Consider the following 7,134-nt stretch of genomic DNA (forward strand, 5'->3'; position numbering starts at 1 on the left):
GAGAGAGGCCAGGCCAGCCCAGGCAGGGAGGTCAGGGTGGGCACTGCCCCTCACACCCACAGTCCCCCATGCAGGACACCCAGACAGCCCCGCTTCTCCTCTTCCAAGAGCCCCTGAGGGGCACAGGGCACAGCTCCTACAGGACTAGGACACCTGCAGACCCAGACCCAGGGCCCCCTGATTTGAATAAAGACAGCCGTGGCAGCAGCTGCCCCATGCCCAGATCCGGCGGCATGCGGGGCGGGGGCGGCAAAGCTGGGGGCAGGAGCTCCAGGCCCGGCCCGCCGGACGACTGGACAGACAGAGTGTCTGGCGCCCTCGCTCCCTCCTCACAGCTGTGGCCTTCCTTCCTGAGCTGGCGTTTCCTGGCTCCTCCCTGCTGTTGCCATGGAAACCTAGAGCCTGGTTCCCATGGAGCCCCTGCTGAGCCTGAGTGGGGCCCACACAGCTCGCAGAAACCCCCAGGACACACACGGCCACACCACGCCCCCACCAGGGCTCACAGAGCCCAACAGCCCAACACAGCGAGAACACCCTGGCCTGTGCAGCAGCCCTCGACACCTGGCATGTCCCAGAAGTCACTCCTGCCACATGGGACCCACGGCTCCCCTGTCACCCCCCTCACACCCACAAGGCCCTGTGCCCCTCCACCCAGAGAAGCCCCCACCTGTTCAGTCCTGCCGGCCCCTGTCCTCGCCACACACCCAAAATGCCCAAGTGACACACCACACCCACCCCCTCTGCTCAAGACCCTCAGCCAGTCTGACACCCCACAAGGCTACTGACCCTAGTTCCCAAACACCTAGCTCGGCGTGCCGCTTGGGTCCGCACGACTGGCAAGCTACCCCCTGATGCCAAACCCAAGCCTTGTGACGGCTGCTGCCGTGAGCTCAGGCAGCCGTGCCTGCTCCCTCACACACACCCCCAACCACTTTTTCCCAGGAGCAAGGCCCACAGCGTTCTGGAAGCCCAGGGGCTCTGTGCACACCAGGCCCAGCACCCTGGGGTAGACAGCAAGAAGGCACCGGGCGGAGCATGAGTCCCAGCATCCACCTGGACCAGGCCCGTCACTCGGGGAGGGACAGGCACGCATATGCTTCTAGGCCATTGGGCAGCTTCCTCAGAAGCCCTGACCCCTGGACAGAGGTCGAGGCGGACCCTGCACCTTGCCTTCCTGCACTGCCCCAGCTCTTGTGGCGGAATCTGAAGGAGGAGCATCGGGACAAGGGCCGGGCCCAGAGCCCTGGCCTCAAAGACCCTGAGGGATCTGAACTGAGCGGCCCAGCTCCAAAGCCCAGGTCTCAGGAGACAGAAAACTCCCCTCCACCTGGACCTGTGTCTGATGGGGACCCCACCCCCACCCTCCAGGACAAGGAGGGTCTGGACCCAAGGGACTCAGTAATTGGTCCCAGCCTCCTGCTCCTGCAGCAGCCAGAGCTGGGTGGGTGGGAGCCTGTGAGGTCTGTGCCCCGGGCAGCGCCTGGGAGGTCTGCCACTCCCAGAGCCCAGCCAACCCCCACCCAGAGCCACCGACGGGGACCGCCCAACATCCTTTGCAGGCTTCACCCAGAGCCTGGGGGTCTGGTCCTAGCTGAGCAAGGGAGTGGGTGGAGGCCAGGGAGGGCAGTGTCCACTCAACACTCAGCCCAGCCCCACACTTGCAGAGAAAGCTTGCCCCTCTACTCCAACTTTCTGTCTGGGGGGTCTGGGGGCTGCACACAGGGCCCCCATAAGGGTGGGGGGGGGCAGTAGCCAGCCTGGGCCAGGCCAGCCAGAGGTGGGTTCTAGAGGCACAGAAATGCCCCCGACTCACAAATCACCCCCACTTTGGATGGAACTGGGCCCACTCTTGGGGAACCCCTCCCTTGGTGGGTGCTGAGGGTGAGGACTTCACTGAGCAGGAAACCCATTCCACACCCTGTGGGACCCCATCTCGCAGCAGAGCCCAGCCTCTGCCTGGCTCCTAAAGCCTTGGGCAGATGGCACCACTACAGCCCACCTCACCCCACGCTCTGGCAGACACACGGACCACACACAAATGCACAGACACATACAGCTCATGCCCCTCCCCCCAGCACAGCTGACCACACCCACACCAGCCCTGTGCCTCTGAGGTCAGGGCCACCCCGATGGCAGTCCCCACCCCCACTGTCTTCCCATCTGGACAGTGGGCCAGAGCCACCGTCCTCACCCCTACCAGGCAGCACACACACGGGAGGACAGCCTGACTGCAAGGAGGTTCTCCTCTTGCCCTGCCCAGCCTCAGCCCACAGGACATGACAGCTGGACACCTGAGTAGCACAGCTCTGCCAAGAGGGAGGGTCGTTGGCTGGCGCCAGGCAAGGCGGCTCACGGGGGGGGGGGGGGGGGGGGGGGAAGAGCGCTGTAGGGGTGAGGTAATGCCGGATGATACCCACAACTGCATTTGGAGCCACTTGGTCAACTCTGGGCTGCAGGAGCTGCAGAGGGCCAGGCAGGGCCTCTAAGGGAACCAAAAATCTATCCTAATGTGGGGGGGGGGCTGCCGTGGAAGACCCTCTAGGCCTCCTTCCCAAGCCCCAGTGACCACCATCCCAGACCAGCTACTGCCCAGGCTAAGCCAGGCCCTGGTAACCCCAGACTACACCTAGAAGGACAAAGATAGTCTCTACCAGGTGCTGGCTCCTTGGACCCATTCTTCAACCTCGAGTCTCCCTCACACATCTCTCCCCCCACCCCTGCAGGGTGCCCAGTCCACCCACTTACACTGGTCAAGCAGGAGCTGGCACCACTGGGAGAGGACTGTGCACCTGCCCACCCCAGTGCCCCCCATTCTTGCCTGCCTCCCAGGAAAGGCGAATCTTCCCCTAGACCCAGAGAAGCCTCTTGCTGGTGTCTTGACCGCCCCAGTACACCAGCCCAGGCTCCACATCAGGAATGAAGCTGGGAGGCCCAGGGCGTCTGGGTGCCAGTCTGGGACACCCAGTGCTTTACTCCTCCAGCCGATGGACAAGACCCAACATGACAGAATCCCATGTACAGACAGGATGGATGCCCAACAGCCCTCAGGGTGAGGGACCCCATGGGGGTGCTGGCCTTTCCTCAAACCAGGAGGGTCACTGGGGGCAGCTCAGGAGCAGCCAGTGGGGGCAGCTGTAGGACCCACCCCATTCATAAGCCCTGGCTCTGCGGCTGAGCAGCACTCCAAGGGCCAGGGGACTGAGAGCCTCTGGCCACACAAGGCCAGAGTCACTGACACCTGCGGCCATGCACCATGGAGCTCCAATGCGTGGGGTGGGAAGGAGGGCTGCACAGCTCCAGGCTGTAAATGGATGTACGGGAAGGAGAACTCAGATACCACTGCGGAACCCACACCCAGGAGCTCCATCCTCAGCAGAAGGGTAGGGAAACAGTCCTGGGGGAGATCCCTCAGTTTCTGGAGCCCAGGTCCCCTCCCCAACTTCCAGGAGGCTGGCAGCTCCTCTGGAAACCCTCCCAGGCCCAGGGGAGGGTCTCCCCCTTCCCTCCACCTGCCCCAACCCTGGATCCGGCTTCACTCTATTGTGATAACGGTGGCCTGAGCTGGGCAGGGCAGCCAGTTGCTGCTGGTCCCAGCCCCTGACCCCAACAGGCCCTGAAGAGGGGGAACAAGGCCTGGGGCTCCGCACCTTCCCTGGTGGTTCGTCTGCCCTCTGGTATGGGTCCAGGGCATCCAGCGCTGAGGTTTTCCCTGTTTGGAGTGGGCTTGGGAGTGATGGAGGGGACACCGAGTCCGTCTTCTTGAACCCCATGGACAGACAGGGAGGCTCACCACCCCCAGTGGTGAAAATTCCACATGTGTGTGGAGGGCCGGGGACATGATGTCCTGCGGTTATCCAGAACACGCTCCCCCGACACAGGGCCCTTTTTCCAAAGTGCCCGCTCCTTTTGAGCTGGACCCCAAGAAGGCTTCTTGGAAAGCCTCCCAAGAACATGGGTTAAAATACGCCCCTCTCCTCTCAATGTATTTTCATGAGGGGGCAGCCGCCCTCCCCCGGTTACCGTCCGGGGGTCTGACTCCGTGGGTGGGGACAGCAGCTCATGTCTGAAAGTCTGGCAGCCCCCATGAGGATGCCCCCTTCCAAGCTCCAGCCCACATCAGCGAGCGGCCCGTTCCCACTCGGGGTGAGGTTGGGGGGGGTCCCTCCTTCAGAGAGGGTGCGGGGGCAGCTGCGCGGAGGGGGCTGCGGCGGAATCCGGCGGGCCCGAGAAGAAAGGAAGCCCCCGGGGAGGGGGCGGCCCCAGACCGCCCCGCCCCGCCCGCCCAGCCGCCTATTGGCCCCGCGCCGCTATATCTGGGCGCCCACCCGGCTCGAGGCCACCGCCGTCTCCGCCGCCGTCCGCCCTGCCCTCCGCGCCCGACCCCGAAGTGCCTACCGTCCNCGAATTCCTTTCAGCCTTGCTCTTTCTCGGTCTAGGTTATCTTAGTAACATTTGGACCAAGTTTGATGCAACCTAAACTTTAAAAGCAATTTTGATATCTGAAAAAACATTCAACGGGCAAACAGCAGAAAGTATAGAATGACTCAAACGGCAATTGTGTTTTTAAAATTAATAGAATGAAAAATAAGATGTGCACAGAGAAGTCTGTGTAAAGCCGTGAAGAGGACGTTCCAAGCCAAAATAATCACAGATTCAAGGGTCCAGAGGAGTAAGAGCCCAGAGCAGGTTTGCTGGTGTGCAAAGTGTTGAAGGCAAAGTGGATGGAGATGCCAGCTGGCCAAGCACAGAATCGTGGTCAAGGGCCTGTGTGCTGGGACGACGGGTATAAATTTCCTCCCGAGAGAAGTAGTGAGAGGAGGAGTAATAATAGAAGCAGACTTTTCAGTGATGAAGGCATGCTGGCAGTGCTGGGGGGAGGAGAGACTGGAGACACAGAAGCCCATAGAAAGCTGTACCCTTAGCAGAGATGCAGCGGAGTCCCTGCCTGCGTTAGGCGCGGGGCTCAGACCCAAGGAACAGAAGTGAAACACACTCCACAGCGATCATGGGCGGTAGGCAGTGACAGCTGATTGGGGGAGAAATGAGAGAGAAGAGTGAATGTCCAGGTTTCTGGGTTGGACGGATCTGTGGAGAAGTTGATGAGCCCATTGTACACAAATCCACGTGTTCACTCATTAATCCATACTTCTACCAAACCTCCAGTAACTCCCACATGCTCGAACTATCTGGAATACGCAGTTCGATACACAGCTCTGGGAGTCAGGAGAGCTGTGTCGGCTGGGCACTCGTGAGCACACAGGCCGCGCTGGAAGGCCATGAGAATCAACGGAAACAGCCAAGGACAGTTTGTGAACCCAGAGGGTAAAGCAGCTGGATACGGCAAATTTTAAAGGTTAGACCTTTTTAAAGTGCTTAGTTCAAATGGGAAAATTCCTTAGGCAATAAAACTGAAAAACATTATTGGGACAATTGGCAAAATTTCAATCTGGTCCATGAATTAAGATAGTAAGTATTACACAAATGTTAAATATCCTGATTTTAATAATTGTACTATGATTATTGAAAAGAAGGTCTTTTTTCTAAGGAGAGATATTCTGAAGTATTTAAGAGTAGAGGGGTATTGTCTGCCACTTACTCTCTAATGGTTTAGGAAAATAATATATACTTAACATATAATTATAATTTAATTTATAAATATATAAATGTGTCTAATATATAAGTATGATTTAGCTTACTTTGTAGATATATACATTCTATATACGTTTAGAGAGACAGAACATATTAAGCAGTTGGGTAAAGTGTAAACAATTAGTAATCTGGATAAAGGATATACAAGTTTTATTTATCTATTCTTATTACTTCTGTATAGGTTTTAAATGACTTCCAACTATAAATTCATATCAAAATTAAAATGTATATAAAAACTTGAGGAAGTGGGGCCATTTAGGAAAGGTCAAAGAAAAGGAGAAATTCTCATGGAAGAAATCATTTTAAAGGCTATTTAATATAAATAAAGTAAAAAATATGCCTTTTGGTAGAAGACATATGGAATCTGACCCATTGTTTAATAAGCACTCTTCAATTGAAAATAAAAACTATGTAGGCAAAAGAATGGAGCTGGGATATTAAAATTCTGGACAAAATCAGCAAGTGGAGAGGTTTCCTGGGCATCAAGGATTTCTGGCCATGCACAGTAAATGTCTGTGACAAGTGCCAGCTCTAATCAAGATATGTCCACTGGCAATAAAAGTCTTTAACCCTTGTCTGAGAGCTGGAATAGGGCTTCTTTTGCTCAGAAGTAGCCTTTACGAATTTGTAAGAGCCCTTCCAGCCTTACACACGTGATGGTATACTATGTGTTTTGGCCATCCTACCCTTGTCACATTCATGTGGTTATATGTAAATATCCCCCCAGTGTAGGACTACAGGCAATAATTCAAGCATAGTTATCTTCCTACTTTTTCATTTTTCTTGGGTGCAACAAAATATCAATTGTCTTAAGGATTATACTCACTAATTATCTACAAAAGGAAATTCTGTGGGTTGCATGTTAAATGGAACTTCTGATGAGGAGAGAGGTGTGACAAGGACAAGGAAAGCCAGTGTAGGAATCGTCCTGTATGGCAGAGAGAGAGTAGAAGCAGAAAGTGGCAAGTGGCAGGTACTCTCCATCTTTTACAGCTTTCTTTTGTATTTTTGCTTCAATCTCCTCTCACCCCAGACTAGCTTCCTCTTTATGATCCACAAATAAGACATTGCTTACTCAGAGCACCTGCTTCAGTTAAAATGTAAAATAAAATTTAGTCATAAAATGAATGCATTAAAAATATACAATTTTCCTGCCTATTGATTTTCCACAAAGATACCAAGAGTACTCTTTAGGGGAAGTACAGTCTTTTTAACAAGTGGTGTTGGAGCAACTGGATTTCCACATGCAAAAGAATGAGGTTGGACTCCTACCTCACACCATATACAAAAATTAACTCAAAATAGATCAACCCCTAAATAACCAAAACCATAAAACTCTTAGAAGCAAACATAGCAGCAAATCAGTATGACCTTGCATTTCACGATGAATTCTTTGATATGACATCAAAAGCATGAGCAACTAAAGAAAATATAAATAAATTGGACTTCTTCAAAGTTAAAAACTATTGTGCATCAAAAGACATA

The sequence above is a fragment of the Ailuropoda melanoleuca genome, chromosome 13, assembly GCF_002007445.2.
Source record: "Ailuropoda melanoleuca isolate Jingjing chromosome 13, ASM200744v2, whole genome shotgun sequence".
In the NCBI taxonomy this organism is placed as follows: Eukaryota; Metazoa; Chordata; class Mammalia; order Carnivora; family Ursidae; genus Ailuropoda; species Ailuropoda melanoleuca.